The sequence below is a fragment of the Notamacropus eugenii genome, chromosome 2, assembly GCF_028372415.1.
Source record: "Notamacropus eugenii isolate mMacEug1 chromosome 2, mMacEug1.pri_v2, whole genome shotgun sequence".
In the NCBI taxonomy this organism is placed as follows: Eukaryota; Metazoa; Chordata; class Mammalia; order Diprotodontia; family Macropodidae; genus Notamacropus; species Notamacropus eugenii.
The window spans coordinates 448387997-448406162 of NC_092873.1; the positions used below are offsets into that span (position 1 = coordinate 448387997).

General features: G+C 33.6%; 1 long non-coding RNA gene and 1 pseudogene across 1 annotated transcript in view; both read right to left on the bottom strand.

The window, feature by feature from the left end:
- LOC140524163 (uncharacterized) overlaps positions 1 to 18166 on the bottom strand; it is a 35126-nt gene that overhangs the window by 245 nt on the left and 16715 nt on the right. The window lies entirely within an intron of this gene.
- Positions 24 to 17174, bottom strand: LOC140521997 (heterogeneous nuclear ribonucleoprotein D-like pseudogene; annotated as a pseudogene).

The window sequence follows — 18166 nt, forward strand, 5'->3', positions numbered from 1 at the left end:
GCATATCAAAATTTTCATATCAATCATGGACCTGTGAGTGCTATTTCCAGCTGAGGCATAATACGAAGACTTTAGGTTCAAAAGAACAAAAAAAGGCATTAAGACTGAAGATTTCAAGAGAAAAATTCTTAATGAAATCCAAAAGCTAGAGCAGATAAATCAATAGAAATATCTTAAATTAGGAAAAAAGATGGATACTCAAAAACAATTCAACATCTGATCAATAACTATTACTAGACAAAGAAAAATGAACTAATGCCTGATGAGATACAGATTCCTGTGTACTCCAATAGATATAATAAGAAGCTCCAGAATGATTCGAAAGAGAGTTGAAATTAAAGGAATATTGACTCTCTGTCAAGAACTTGATATATAATTTAAGAATGAAATTAGAAAATTAAAGAAAAAGAATCTATGAGGAAGAGTTTCTCCAAAGAAAATCAGAAAGTAACAGATAGGGAGAAGAAAAATTCTGAAATGAAAGAATACTTTTTAAAGAAAAGGAAACAATTTTAACATAATATATAGATGTTATAAAAGGCAAAATAATTTATCAGAAGAACTCAACAGCTAAAAATACCTGAATGCAATAGTGCAAGAAATAATATAAGAAAACTGCCAGTATTTCAGAATACATACAAAGAATTAAATCAGTCAACTATATGTATACATATTATATGTACAACTCTGAGTATATATACTATACATTGATAGGGTTAGGGTTAGGGTTAGGGTTAGAATTGGAGCCCTAACCCTAACTCTAACCCTAAATATAGTATACATATATTGATATGAGTGTGTGTATACATATATATGTGTATGTGTGTACAGAGTCTATCATGTAGAGAATAAATTGAAAAGTGAATAACTACAAACATATCCAACATTGCTAAATCAGATGTAGTTTGGATGGAAAGAAAATATTAGTTGCAAGGATCAAGAAAGAATCTTGAGCTGTTTCTTAAAGGATAAGGAAGCCACAGTATGGAAAAACTTCATTTTAAGAATGTGAGATAGCTAGCGTAGATGACTAGAGACAGGAAATGGTATGTCATATGTGAGAAATGGGAAAAGTGCTACTTTGGATGCATGGTACAGTGTGTAAAGAGGAGCAATGCACCGTGAGACTAGAAAGCTGAGTCGGGGTCCTGTTGTATAGAACTTGAAAAGCTAAGTGTAAAAATTTACATTTAATTCAAGAGAAAATAGTAACCCACTGGAGCTGTTGGAGGAGACACATAGTGAAATCCATATTAAGAAAAATTATTTTGGCTTTTATTCCCTAACGTAGTGCCAAAGGGGAAGAAGGAAGCTGCTGTCCCTTCCCCCCAAGACAGAAGCCAAGCCCATGGCTGTGAAGTCCAAGAAGGCAGTGTTGAAGAGTGTCCAGAGCCACAAAAAGAAGATCTAAACGTTCCTCAACTTTCAGTGAACCAAGACACTAAGACTTCCAAAGTAGCACAAATACCCTGGGAAAAGCTTGATCACTATGCCATCATTAAGTTCCCCTTGACCACTTAGTCTGCTATGAAGAAGACTGAGGACAGCAACACCCTAGTCTTCATTGTGGACATCAAGACCAACAATATCAGATCAAGAAAACAGTAAAAAGCTGTATAACAGTGGCATGGTCAATCAACACTGATTGAGCCTGATGGAGAAAAGAAGGCCAGTATCTAATGCTCCAGATTATGATGCTTTAGATGTTGCTAACAAAATGGGAATCATCTAAACTGTGTCCAGTTAACCCACTCCACCTACAATAAAAATGTTTTAGAGTATTTAAAAAAGAAAAATTATTTAACTATTTTGAAGTATAGGATGGAATTAAGTGGGGAGAGATTTGAAGTGGGGTGTCCAATTTGAAGATTCTTGCAGTAATCTTGGTGAAAGGTGATGAAGTTCTAAGAGGCTGGACAAAAGTAGGAGAGAGCAGGAAATGATGTCAAGGAGATGATGTGAAAGTGAGAAAAAGGAGCACATTGAATGGCTTTGATTTTTTTCAATAAATTAAAATACAAGTTTCTTATCTGATAGAGGCAGCTTTGGAGGCTTGAGGAAAGAAGAGAAAGTTCACAAGACTTCTGTGGGAAGTTAGATAAGGAGTCAATTTCCAAAGAATACTATGCCCTAACAATAGGTGATTCAATACATTTTTGTGGGACAGCATAGTGCCCTGAGAGTGAATATAAATGGGAGTGTGAGAGGTGTGGGATGGAGGGCAATAAGTCAAGGACTTCTACAAGGTGTCTGGGTAAAGAGCAGAGGGATCATGCTTCTATCAATCTTTCAGTCAAACCAGGCAGGAAGATGGGGTCATAGAAGAATTAAAGAAGTCACAGAAAAAGGAGTTGAATATAGAGTGAATAAAAGTGGGGGTCTCAACCTAACAGGTATTTGAAGGATCATGAAATAAATCATTCCTGAGTAAAGGGGTGGGGAAGAGAAATATGTGCCTGTTATAAGTGAAGAGGAATTTATGATGGTTTAAATCTGTGGGGTGTTGATCTGTAAGGAGGCCACCTTTGCTGGGGTACTATTGTGCCTCTGTGGATAATAACTTGATCAAGCAGGTATATATAAGTTCTTAGGAGCAGCTGCCAATTAAGGGAGACTATGGAGCCAAGGATGAGATGCTATGACTTTGGGGAAAAAAGTATTTATGGGTAAGACCATGATTTTACTTGAATGACAAGATTTGAGCCACCAGGTAATTTTCATCATGTAGTTCTGCTTCTGAACAACATTCTTTCCCTCATACACTGTTACATCAAAGAATGAGGCACTGCAGAAATAGACATAAGATCAGACAAGATGTATAAAAGCAATAATATGAAAATTAATTAGAAGAGGGAACTCAAATTCAGTACTTCAGAAGCTTTAACACCATGAAGAATTAGGCTAGATTAAAGAAATAATAAGTGTACAATATATGAATCAGAGAACAAAATTTCAGAATAAAATTGTGGACATAAAATTAATGAAGAGAACAAAACAAAAAAATCTTTAAAAAGATAAGGTTAAAAAGAAAATGAAAACCATCAGAACATACAAGAAAAAACAGAGAATTTTTGAACTAACCAATTAACTTAGAGAGATCTGAGAAAGAATAACAAAGAGGGAAAGGCAAATAAGTAAATAAATGAGAAAAAATGCATAAGTAAAATGATAAATTCTTTGGAAGGTACAGGAAAATGGGATGGAGAAAAATAAAAGTCATATTAAATATCTTTAAATAAAATTAATTGCACATCAAATTACTAATTTCAGAGAGAAATTTTAGAAAATCTAAAATAATATTAAAGAACCAAATTAGGAAAGTACAAGCTTATCTCTCATAGCAATATATGTCAGTGAACTAAGTAATCTAATGAAATAAAAGTAGTAGAATGTAAAATGCATCACATTTATTTTTTCATTCTATGTTGCTCTCTGAGAGAGATTGCAGCAGGGAAGGTGAAGGGAAGGAAGTAGGGAGATAGGAGGGGGAGAGAAATAGACACAGATTCAAAGAGAGAGAGATGAAAATAATCTACTGGAGAAGACAAGAATTGGTATTGACTACACATGAAAACAATTAGAAAAGGGAAATCTTGTTGATTGGTTTCAAATTCTTCAATAAAATAAAAGTACATATACTTACATGTGGCCACTTTCATCATTGGTGGCTACATCTTATCCATACCTCCATCCCTTCCAATTCTCATGTCCTCCCATATTTCTTCATGAGAATATATCCAAGGTGACCCAAATTTCCTCTATGACTTCAACTATTCCTTGAGGACAACATTTCTTCTTATATTATTTTTCCTACACTCTTTCCACATGACCTTTTTTTTTGTAGCAACATATTTAATAAATGAAAGTTTTTTTATGGTGCATTAAGTTTAAAATATTACATATATGTGTCTGCACACATGTGTGTACATATATGTGTGTATATGTGTACCTGTATATGTGTGTATATGTACATATATTATAGCCTGAAAACATCCAATGTGCAAGAATGCAGGTTTGAGTCATTTGTGATTTTAATTCTATAGAGAATGTAGTATTTCATGATTCGTGGTCAGATAGCATCAATACAAAAATATTTATAATTAGTAGACCCAGAGAAGAAAAGCAAAACATGCAATTTAATCAGAGTAGAGTTAGGAATTCAATTAACACAAAATTCAGCTATAAAACTGCCTATGTTATGACCCTTTCATTGGAACTCAGTCAAATGAAGCAATAAAGTAAATATGAGAAGAATTAATATTTGAAAAACTTTATTACAGAACTTATTTTATTTCATTTTTAGAATAATCACATGAAGTAGAGAATAAAAGTAAAATACTAATTTTACAGATTAAGAAACATGGACTCTAATGATCACACATACATAAAGCAGCTGAGGTAAAATTCCAGCCAGCTTTTCTGACTCCAAGTACAGTGCATTTTTTACTGCACCACTAGAATTTTGACTGTCAAAAGACAATAAATGGAAAGAAAACATGTTAGAAGACATCATTCAAAGAGTAACAAAATGTAAACATTGACAAAGAAATGGAGTTAGTTTTTAAAATGGAAAATAGATAGTAGATTTTGTTGCAACAGAATCCTTCATCAGTTTCCTAGAAAAACAAAGTTGAAAAGGGGGCAAAATGAAAGAACATAGAGTCAATATAAAATAGTCATAAAACACCAAACCGGAGTGGGGGGTGGGGGGCTTGTGACAAATAAAATATAAGGAAAACAAAGGAGAAGAGTACCAATAAAACTACAAAAATAAAGGCTAAAGTAAAAGCAAAATACAGTAGGCTTCTTTATGAATGAACATTAAAAGGATTCTTTTATTTTATTTTCAAAATAAATAGAGAACAGACAAAACTAAACAGATAAACAAGACAATAGATAAGCAAGAAAAAAATCTACATTACATCCAGAAACTGAACATTACAGCAAAAATAATATCTTGTAAATTATTAGATCAGGATTATGATTTTTTTGTATTTATGCTGCCAAGGACAATAATTTATTTAAGATGTATTACTTCAATTACAGTCATCAATGGCCATTGAATCCCACAAGTGTTTCAGATTTTATAGAAGCTACATTTTACAGAAGTGATTTGCCATGAAGAATTCCTGTGCCCTTGCAGCCACAAGCACGAATGCTCCCCTTGTCCCTGGGACTGTGACCAGATTCCCTCTTCCCCTGCAAGAGGTAGTGCTCCTCTCTGACTTGGAATTGTCATTTAGACTCTGTTCCCTTTGAACTGAAAAATGTCCCACTCCAAACTTTTATTGTCTCTGCTATTCCAAAATTATGTAAAGTTGTTTGAAGGGACAATTCAGCTGTTTTATTGTTGTTCTTCTAACATCTTTACTCAACCAGACTCTTAAGTTTATCAGTGATTCTCTTAAACTATGACCCACCCACTCCTGGAATTGAACATGATAGTCCAAATGATTCTTATTGACCTTTCAGTCCTCTAAAATCCCCACATATTTTATATCTTGTACTTATATTTTTGGTATTACATCATGACTTTGCATTTATCCATATCTTATATTATCATGTTAGATTTGGCTCAGTGTTATAATCTCTCAAGATCCCTTTGGATCCCAGCTCTCTCTTCTAGTGTGTTACATACCTCTCCCAGGTTTGTTATTTTCAGATTGGATGAGTATAATAATTATGAGTTTATTAGAGTCACTGATAAGAATTGTATGCATCACAAACCCAATCTCCTTTGGGTGCTTTATGGAGGAGCTTATACCATGTTGATATAAGTCATTAGCAACTATTCTCTGACTCTAGTCATCTAATTAGTTCTGAGTTATTGTCTAACCTATATATCTCCATCTTCTCCACAAATATGTGATAGTATATGATAAAATTTTATCAAAGTTCTGCTTTGGTACTTTGTGCTTTTATTTGTTTTAATATTCTATGCTTTCAAATTCTATGTAAATTGTAACCAAAACATTCTTCTTATCTATACATTTGGCAATACATTATAATAAAAAGGAAATGAGACGTTAGCTTCATCTTTGACTCTTCCTTTTTTCTCCATCTCCCCCAAATTCAATCATTCATCAAGTCCTATTATTTCTCCACCACAATCTGAATTCCATTTTTCTTCTACCAAGATTATTATGAAAGACCAATAAATGGTTTTGCTATTTCTAATCAACTGATTCCTAAAACATAGCTTTGATCATGCCACTCCACTCTTAAAACCTTTCAGATGCTGCCCTATATTCTTAGAAATCAATTCCAAATTTCTTAATTTATCATTCAATATTTTCCACAATATATTTCCAGTCTAGCTTTATAGACTTGTCTTATATGATTCCATATCATATAGTCTTTAGTCATTGCCCAAATATCTTTTTTCTTTTGCATCTTTTGTCTTTGTCCTTACCCATAATATTTTCCTCCACGCTTCAATCCCTGTTAATTAAAATCATTTGCATTCTTCTGAGTCTATATAACAAATGTCACCTTCTTCATATAGTTTAAAGCAAAAATGATAATAACACTATGGAGAATTCAGAGAGAGAGAGAGAAACCAATTAAGAAACTAGCATAATTACCCAGGTGAAAGGTATGGAGAACTTGCTATAGAACAATTGCCATGTGAATGGATAAAAGTGAATATATTTTCTCTTAAAATGCTTGGAGATAGAATCAAGCAAGAATTAACAAGCAATTTAATTAGGGAATAATTGAGAATCACTTCAAGGATACAAATCTGGGTTATTTGAATGATAGTCATGCTGTCAGCTTAAATTCAGAAGTTTAGATGTGGGATAGGGTTTATTTAAGGGGGGAGTGAAGTCATCGAGCATAATTTTTTTTTAACTCAGTAAGTCTGAGATATGATAGAATATATAACTGGAGAAGTACCACAGACAGTTACCATTGTGTAACTAAACTTTAAGAGAGAGAAGATAGTTATGTAGCTTTGCTTTAGATATTACAATTTAATCCATGTCGATAGCTGTGATCACCAGTGAAGAAAGAAAAAAAAAGAATACCAAAATGGACAAAGTTTTGGTTGACAGCTATATTTATAGGATAGGAAATACATATCAAATCAGTAAGAGATGAGTAGAAATACAAATCAGTAGTATCATAGAAGTTAAGAGAGAAGAGGCTCTACACAAACCTAGGCAATCATCTGTGTAAGCACAATAATTGACTTAACCTTGACCAAGGACAGCGGGTGACATTTACTAGGATGGGATCATGAAGCATGTAGGGAGAAGGTAGAGGGAAAAGACCATACATACCCTAGAAGGAAACCCCCAATTAGGCAGAAATAAACAGATAGCAAGATAGATAGACACTAGATAGACAGATAAATGAAAGTCTGAAAAAAGTAATCAAAGTTTGCCACAAAGAATTCGTTGATTATTCAAGAATCTTTTTATTGAGTTTGTCACAGTCTAATATTTTTCAGGGTCAGTTTTTCTTGGAATGCTCAAAATTGGACAACCAGAATCATTATCAGGCTGAATCATGTGTGACTATGTAAGCTACAAATGTTGCAATATGGACATATGTTTGTATGTAAATATATATACATGTACATACATATGTCTACATATATACACTTTTATTCACTCATTTGTTTATTCATTTATTGGGATTGTTATTGTTTTTATTTTCATTTCTTTAAAGGACTTTTCAGGCAGCACAGTCAGTGCTCAGCAATATTGAGTAAATACATTTGTAAGTCAAGTGCTAAACAGCTGGTCAGATTACAAATGATTGATCTAACACACTCTTCTTAATGATCTAAATAACCAGACCGCAGACTGGCCATTTATTGACCGAAAACTGCAGAGCACTCAACCATTCTTGTGGCTGAAACAAATTCAACACCCAAAACCAAAAGATCAATACAGTCATGTGGATGAATCAGGGTAACCAAAGGTTAAGGATACAAAATTAGTAGTACACATTGTGCTAATTATCAGCAGGAGATATCAATAGAAAGTAAAAATAGATTTGGTCATAGACTGATAGATTTAGAGATAATATCTCAGAAATCATGTAATTCAAATCCTCCCTACATTTTACACTTGCAGAAATTTAGGATCAGAGAAGAGAATGGCTTACCCATTGCTACACAGCTTTTAAGTGGCAGCTCTGGGATTTGAACCCACGTTCTCTGACTACAAATCTGTTATTCTTTTCACAATATCACATTGCCTTCCTAATGATGGCTTAATAATTGCAATTTTGACAACATCATACTTTAAGGACTCAAAGTTTGAAAACTGACATCAGTGACAATTTTTTTGGTTTTTTTTTAAAAATCAAAATACTTAAATTATACAACCCCAGCCACAAAGCCCAATGGTATGGAAAACTCTCTTCTTTGATAAAGATGAACACCCTGTCAGAGGTAAACCCCATTGGAATCTGGATTTTGAGCCATGATGACCTTGGAGGCAGGATTTAAATGAGGTGGAGAAGCAGCCAACTAGGCTATCATGTCAACCCTTAGAAGCAAGGGTACCTGGAATTAAAAACTTGATAAGAAATTGAAGAGTTCAAAAGAGAACTGCCATATCTCAGAGAAATGAGTCATCTTTGTTCACATAGTAAATACCTGAGGTGGAATTAAATACAGTTCTTCCTGACTCATCATAGTTCCTCAATAAAGGTTTCATGAAATTCAATTCATCCGCCATTAGGTGGTATATGAGAATAAAATAAATGAAGTGATAAAGTCATGTACTATGCAAAAATAATTGTCATTATACAATAGCAAACAGAAACAGAAAGAATCACTAGTAACTGAAGACCAACAGAGGCCCAACTGAGATACCTCCAGGGAGTACGTATCTTAAGTAGATTAGAGTAGTATTGAAGTGGCTGCCTTTGGCAACAGAAAAGCAAAATTGTAAACCTAATCCATGTTTAGGATATAGAATCTCAAAGTTGGAGGAAGATTCAGAATTCTAGTCCAAGCCATGCTGGAAAAAAAAAACAAAACACTAATCCCTACAATATATGCACATAGATTCATACACAACCAGATATCTATTTGCCTTTGGAATACTGGGATAGGAAGCAGAACAAACTGACTATTGAAGAAAATTCATCAATAAAACCAGGATAATTGAATCAAATGTTGCTTTTTCTTACTCACCTGCTTATGTTGTGGACACATCACTGCCCAAAAAATAAGTCAATTTTATTGGTAGAGAACTTCATATAATATGTAGGTTTCAGTTTTAGTGTTCCCTTTCACAAGGTTTGCTTTTTATTCAGTTTATATAAATAGAGAGAAGACTTACACAAAGAGTACAACTTTATCCTTTATTTCAATGTTAAAAAGGAAATTAGCAGATTATGTGACTATTCAGAGTTAAAAAAACACAAAACAAATCTGAGGCAAGAACTTAGATGTTCACTAGTCTACTTATCAATCATCAAACTAGCTTATTTTTCTAAATTGTACTTTTTTGAATTACAAAAATAATGCTATTCATGCTAAATGGGAGAACATGAGAAAGAAATTCTGAGAAGTACAATATATGAAAAGGTAATGGTCTATTAGAAAAATAAGATAAATGTGAAAAATTATATAGGTTAAAAATTATAAAAAAATAAATTTTACTCATTCAACATTAGCTTGTCTTTGTGGATTTTTAAAGGACTAGTGTCTTTGAATATTTTCATTATCATTCATTTCAAGTGACTTTGCAAGTAAAGTGAAATGACATTTGTTTTCAATTTAGTGCATACTAAGTACCTACTGTGTGCAAAGTACTGTCAAGCACCAGAGATGTGAAGAGTGACATGGCTGTATTGCCAAGGCAATATTCATAGCACTGGTGGTGACTATGAATATGCCAACATAGTTTTCCATAGCCAAGTATAATAGATTCTCCATACAGAAGGCAGAAAAACAAAAAAAAAAACATTTATTCAGACACCAGAAAGCCACATCCCCAAACCAGAAAGCCAAATCCTTTACAGTAACCAAGAAGTCAATACACATTAGCACTGTAGGGAACAAAGGCATTCCCAAGCCTCCCCCCACCCCCACTGTAGCCTTCCCACAAAGACACAAACATTCAGGAGCCTAGCTATAGTCTTGCCTGTGTCCTCTCTCTCTCCATCCTAACTGCGCTCCCTCACTTCCTCTCAGTTCTGCTCCAACCCTGCCTGTTCACCCTTTCCTCCTCCCACCACAAGTGAGTTAGGTGTCCCTGTGATTTCAGCAGGTCACATGGGCCTAGCAATGCATGGGAAAGATCTTCCCATCTAAATTACTATTTCGATGGCGTAGGCTTTGCATAGAAGGAATTTAAAACAAACAGGTTGGAAATGGTATGAATGATTAATTCAGATAAAAGAAAGGAGGTACTATAGAAATGAAAATAGTGAAAGTGAGTAGAGGCATCTTTTTCAGTGAAGCAAAGTATTCATGGAAAATGTAACTTCTAACTTAGGCCTTAATAGAAAAGAGGGAATCTAACATTTGGGAGTTTTTTGTACTGTTTGGTTGTGTGTTTATTTGCTTGTTTTCTGGTGAGGAGTGATGAAGGAATTAGATCTACTAGAAATGAATAAGCATGAATAGTAGGCAAGCGGTCATTATAGAACTCAGATGGATTAGGATGAAAATTCACCTAACTTGATGGAAAGAGTATGTTAAGGAGGATAATATGAAATTAAAGGGCAACATTAAAGTTACATTTGAACCTGGTTATAGAAGGCCTTGGATTTCATCTGGACATATACATTTTATGGTTTCAAATAATTTTCAGGTTTTCCTGAAGGAAAAAAAAGTTTAACGTCAATAACAGAACCATAGATTTAAAAAATAGTAAGGAAAAAGGATATTGGGACTTAAGGTGTCAATAGGTCAATATGTATTTCTGTAATATTAAACAAAAGCCAATTGCACTCCCACTTTTCCTGCTTAAGGGATATAACACATAATTTATGGAAAATCAACTTGAAATTTGTAATATATTTGTACAATTATCTTCACTAAAATAGAACAATATTCTCTAGGTGTGTTTCCCTCTCCAGCCTTGTCTTGTAAATGAAGGTGAATAATCTACCAATAAAAATATTCGTGCTGTAGTTTTAAAATATCTTATTCATGGTAAATGCTTAACAATAGTGTCCTCATGTAGCAAGTCAGACCAACTGCCACCAGCAAGCATGGAATATTGTTCCTTTGCACAATCTGATCATTACTTTGTCTTTTATTTTTACAGTTACCAAATCATAAACACCCAGCTAACAAAAGTAGGCCATTATCTTTGGCCTCTACAATGGCAAATTGCTGAGCACAAGGGAATCCAGTTAATGTGCAATCATTTCTAAACTAAGAAACCAAGTGTTATGGGCACACCTGAGAGCTAGAGTACCAACTATCCCAGGATTTAATGTGTTTTTAAATATTTGCATTAAAATAACCCTTTTTTGGTAGTTTCATTCAAGCAGCTTGCTTGGGCAGATGTGTTTGTTCAATCTTTAGAAGAGTTAGCAGCTGTTCAAATTTAAAAATAATAGCCATGGGTGATTTTAAACAGGAAACTTGACAGTTTATTTTCCAAACTTACTCTCTACCAAGCAGCTGGGCAGCCATAAGGCACACTAACCTCAACTGGTGCCAATTAATCGCCATGCATATTCAAGTTACTACACTGGAATCAACTATTGGTCTAGAAACAGTGCCTTAACCTCCAATTCATCAGATTCCATTTAGAGAGTACTGTAAAGACAACCTTTCCCTACTCAAATAGATAGTACTCACTTAAAGTCTTTGTGTCACATCTTTTTCCTTCTAATAATAACAAAATAAAAGCTAGAATTTATATAGTGTTTTAAGGTTTGGAAAGCCCATTGCTTCTGTTGTCTCCTTTGATTCAACAACTCTATGAAATAGGTACTACTATTATCCTCTTTTTACAGATGAAGAAACTGAGGCTTGTAGAGGTTACCTGACTTGTCTAAGGTCACAAAACTAATAACTATCTGACCTAGGATTCAAACTCAGGTCATGTTGCCTCTAAATTCCAGTATTCTATCCACTGCACCATCCATCAGTCTCTGCAGTAATTTCACTGATATGGTTAAAAATTTCATTAATGCAAATCACAACCCCTTCCATGCATTAATAGACAATTTTTGTGAACTGCCGTGGTCAAATGAATATCATCTGGTGGTCAACTATTTCAGGTATCATATCTACCATTTTAACTTCTATAATATTAATTCACTCTGTGTTTCTAAGTTTATATTCTTTTTTTTAAGTAAATGCTTATAGAACCTTGTTGGAGTATTAGATTTACTATTCAATTTAATTAAATAGGCATTTATTGGGTGACTGTTATTCCAAGCAATGGACTTTATGTTTGGAGTACAAAGATACAATCAAAATACCTTTGTTCTATCTTAAGGTGCACACACTCACACACACACGCACACACTCACACACACACACACACACACACGAATATAACCATACCTATATAGAACACTGTCTTTAGTTTTCTTCTTTTTCGTTAAAGTGAATGCCCAAGTCTAAGGAGAAAAACATACAGGAACAAGATCTAAGGAAATAGATGAGAATTGCTCACCCCCATTAATGCTACCATTGAACAAATAAGCACCAAACAACTATTAGCAGTCCTATGAGTCTGATTACCATAATCTCTTTAAATCTCTCTTACTGCTTCCGGAAGGCAAATAAGATGGTGAAGGATCTGAAAATTACACGTTCTAAGAAACAGAATGCTAAATTCTATTACTTAGTTAATAAGTTACATAGTTAAAGGAATTAAAGATAATTAAGCTGCCAAAGGGTAGACATGGGATGGAAAAGGACAAGATGATGGCAATCTTCAAAAATTGAAAGAGTTGCTTTAAGGATGGAAGATGGAAGAGGATGAAAATGGTTTTGTGCTTTGTCCAGAGGGAAGAATTAGGATTAGTGGGTGGAAGTAGAAGAAAAACAGATTGTCATCAAAAATAAGAAAATGTTTTGTTACTCAAACCAGAGAACAATGAAACAAACTACTTTTGTATGTCATAAGGCTCCTGCTAGTGAATCAGTTGCAGTAGTGTATAGGTAACATGATGATGATGATGATGATGATGATGATGATGATGATGATGATGATGATGATGATGATGATGATGATGGTGACATTTTTGTATTGCTGTTGCAGTTGCTATTCTTCTAACTGATATTGGTCTTATTTATTTCTAACTTGAAGAGTTCTTTAAAATATTTGCTCTTTCTACCGAACTCAAAATAATGATGAGACAATGCCAATTGTGGGGCAACTAGGTGTCTCAAAAGATAGAGTGCCTTACCTAGAGTCAGGGAGACTCATCTTCTTGAGTTCAAATCTGACCTCAGATACTTACTAGATGTTTGATCCTAATTACCTTACTTAACCCTGTTTGCCTCAGTTCCCTCATCTGTAAAACGAGCTAGAGAAGGAAATGGCAAACAACTCTAGTATCTTTTCAAAAAAACCCCAAATAGGGTCATAAAGAGTTGAACACAACTCAAACAACTGAACAATACCAATGCTAATTATGGAATGGCGTAGCTGTGAAGTAACTCTCTAATAAAAAAAATTTAAATTATAAATACATTTGATAAAGGAGGCCAACAGCTATAAATACTTTTCTTGACTGAATATGAACATAGCCTAAAAGAAAACAATTAGTTTCCTGTTAACACTACCCCGTAATAAGCATATTAGGAATGTTTATTAAATATTGGTAAATTTATTGATGTCATTTCTAGAACAGTGGAAGTCGTACTGAAGATAAATACCCTAAATTATTCTCATTTGATTTGTCCTTTGCTTAAACCAAGAGCTTAAGTTGGGGTTCATAGTTCTGTGAGAGGTTTATGGATAAGTATCAGTGGATACATGAATTTGGTTAGGAAAATACATCTTTATTTTCAATAATCTCTAACCAAAATTATTCTAAAAAGGGGTTCACAACAATAACAAAAATTAATCACACTTTTCCTAAGGTCATCCAGATCAAAGCAGTAGCTCAAAGTCCATATGGTACAGGGCCATGGTGCTGGGGTGTTGTATAGACTGCAAATACAGAAACTTCACAAAATGGTTTTCTTAAACTTTTACCCTTCCTCTTTCTCTCACTGCAAATTTTGACTCGGTCAGAACTTAATTACTCTACTCAATTATAGTCAATTCTCATGTCACTATAATTAAATATTTTCTAAAACTAACATAATCCTCTATGCATCACCTGTCATAATTATTGCAAATGCTATAAAGGAATGGTTAATGAATATCTGAAAAAGAAACCAGTCATCACAAAGAGCCTTCATGACTTTACCATGAATAGGGCATGCTGGAATGACCTCCCCTTTTTTTATGATAGAGCTACTAGGCTGATAGATGAGAAAAGCTGTTTCCCACATAGATTTTAGCAAAGTAGCAAAGTTCATAATGCTATTTTTGTAGAAATTAGATGAAATATTAACTATATTATGTAGTTATGAGTATTAACAAATAGTTGGAAGGATGGAGAACATACAATATCAAGAATCTTTCTTGGTCACTTTACAGTATCTCCAATGGAAGGTACCAGAGATCTTTGATTTCATCCTATGCTGTTTAAAATAGATAATTATCTTAATAGAAGTATAGATGTTGTGCTAATTAAACTGAAAGGCAACATAAAGCTGGAGAGTACTGATAGCACATTAGTTGGCAAAGTAAAAATCCAGAAAGAACCTAACATGCTTGAAGTTTGGACTGAACTGAATAATGTGATATCTAATATAGAGAAATAGGAAATCCTACATAGGTTCAAAAGATCAGCTTCCTAAGTAAAAGACCAATTACCGTAAAAATGTGGCAATTTTTTTTTAACAATCACAAGTAATTTATTCTTAAGAATCATTTAACATGAAATTATGCAAATTAAATTTGTATAAACACAAACTCACATTTGTCATAACAGATGGCAAAGGACAAAACAAAAGAAAGAAAACTAAATCTCCACTATACATAATTGATCTCAGTTGTGTCATGTACCCTAAAAGCCTTCTACAAAATAGTCATCTCAGATCAGTAGATCACACTCCTTTCAGTGTCCTCATCCTGAAATATAAGCTGCTGTAGGCACCTGGTTTCTCCACATCCTTCTTTAATATGACTGGTGATTTTTTTGGTGATTACCACCCCCTGGAGTTACCTTGCCATATATCTGCCAGCTGTGGAGCACCTCCCTCCTTTCTGTTGTTTCTGTGACTGCCTGTATACCTCTTTGGGCTGGGCAACTTTGATTTCACACTTCCCCAAATGATTCTCATGATATCTGTTTTCTAATAATTTCTTTACTGGTTCTATATATGTAATAAAGCAAAATCTTCTTTCATTTATTTTTGTGCCCATAGTTCAATATTTTCAATCTCACCAAATGCTCCAAAATATTCTTTGATTTGTTCTTCAAATGTGTCTGGGTTCAGTCCACCAACAAATACCTTCTTAGAGAGCTTCTTTCCCTTTAAAGCTTTTTGACCCCTTTGGAGTCTATCAACTTGCTACCCAGACACTAGTATCATCTTTGAAAAGCACAAATCTGAATCCCCTTAATCTTCCCATGAAGGAATCTGTTTTAATTGTGCAGTCTACAACCTCTCTAAAAGGAGAGAGGTATCAGTGAGATCTTTCTTAACCCTCTGTCTTCCTACTAGTTCTTGTTGTCATTGATTTAGAAGCCCTCAGCAAATTCCTCCACGTTGTTGTACTCATTCACATTGTCCATGGTGGTGGAGCTGTTGGTCAGGGGCAGGTGACTTGGAGAGGGTGCCTTAGCTGCAGACTTCTCCTTCCCATTCAATTATTTGCCATATTGAGATAATTCTTTTCTTCACAGTGTTTTTCTCATCTTTTCTTTAAAAAAATTCTCCTCTCACTACTCTTAATACATAATTTTATTGCATCTTACCTGCACCCAATGCAAAACAATTAAGTACTACCATGTGAAAGTTAGGAATACAAAAGTTTTGAAATTTTTAGTGGATGATAAGCTCAATATGATACAACAGTGTAATATGACTTCAAAAAAGCTAATGCAATCTTAGATTGCATAAAGAAAGACCAGTGCCTTCTTGGACCAATGATATGATGGAGCCACTGTACTATGCCTTGTTCAAACTACATCTGGTTAATTGCATTCAGTTATGGGAGATACCTTTTAGGAACGATATCAATGAGCTGGAGAATGTTCAAAGGAAGGCAATCAAAATGATGCAAATCCCTGAGTACATTCTATATTTGCATTCTTTAAAGGTCTTAGGGATACTTGACTTGAAGGGGAAAACACTTTTTGAGGGACACGATAGCTGATGACTGTCATTCAATATATGAAAAATTGTCCCAAAAAACAAGGATTCAATTTGCAGTGTTTGGTACTAGAAAGCCAAAGTAGGAAAAATGGGCAAATGTTTCAAAGACACAAATTTGGGTTTTATTCAGAAAAAAAGGTATTTCCTAATAACTAGAAAACTCTAAAAATGGAATGCACTGCTTCAAGAAGTACAAGTTGTTAAACAGTAGACGTCTTCCAATTAGATAAAGATGACAACTTGCCAGGCAAATTCTAGAAAGATTTGTTGTTCAGATATGGTTTGGACTAGTCCTCTCCACATCTGAGATTCTGTGGTTTTATGAATGTGTCTACCATAGGTATTTTCACTTTCATTCATATGGAGGTATAATATATTTCTCAAGGAAGTATAATCAGATTTTTGAGCAAATTATTCTTTCAGTGTTAAAACATTAGAATTAATTTCTATAGCTGGTATATAATGAAAAATGTCATCTTTTCATCTTTATCAATTTTGAGTAAGATTTTATGATTAATTGCATATTATGTCAAGATTTTACCAACTGTCTAGATTAAAAGCAGATATTTTGGTACATTTTGTAAATTTATTTATTTATACCATTTAGATTTCAAAGAATTTATAATTTCATCTCAACATTGAGTATGTCTTCCCCTGTTACATTGTTACACACATATATGTATCACACACACTCACACACACACATACACATATATATGCATATACACTCATGTGTGTGTATATACTTTACATCCTTCGAGATTCTGGACATGCCACCCCCAATTTCCACCACCATGTTTTCATGAAAATATTCTATACAATTTCATCAGGTTCATTAAACACAATATAGTACTATAAATATTTTAAAAGAACCTACTTCATGGGATAATTACATTATCTTTCAATTTATCTTACATACTTACAACTGTGACAGATGTTTCATGGGATGGGAGAAGAAAAGGAAGAGGTTCTGATATTCAAGGACAATTCTGGAAAAGGTGTATTGCTTTTGAAAACATATATTTGTTATAATTAGTGCCTCAATTTCATATCACTGTTAGTATATTGGCCTTATGAGTATACCAAAGAAAAATGTATTTTGGAATGATGTTTTTTTCTCTTGAAAATAGTCTAATTCTGTGTGTTACAAACTTTACATATTACAATGATTGCTTTATGCTTTGTTTTTTTCTGGAATGTTTAAAATGGTCATGGTCTAAATCATTAGATCTTTGATCTAAAACAATATTTTAATACTTCTTTCAAAAATTCTTATACTACATGTGAATTTTTTTAAGTGGCATTTCAGTTTGTACATGTTTTAAGAGTACTTGGAACCATATTTTTCTGGTTCCTGTAAAATGAGTTCATCAAATGGTATTTTGTGAGTCATTTAATGGACCATAAGTGTTTTGACTTTAAATTTTTGATACTCATTAGGAGGGATTGTGTGTGTGTGTGGGGGGGGTTATACATAAGTAAATCAAATTAAAAACCAAAAATTTTAATTTTGTTTGAAATTCCAAATTTCTGATAAATTGTCAATATCACCTTGAACAAAGTATTAACTGTTTTTCTTTCTAATGTTTTCTGGTATAATGAGCAAAATCTATTTATTTTATATTTCTTTTTAAAATATTCCCCCTTACGTAGAATCAAAGTAGAACAATAGGATGGTACGTTTTCTGAAAATTTATTTTGCCACACTATGGTTTGTTTCAAAAACATTACAGTTATTCTGTTCACTTTAACAGGAAAAAATCTTTTGAAGTAATCACATAGGATGCA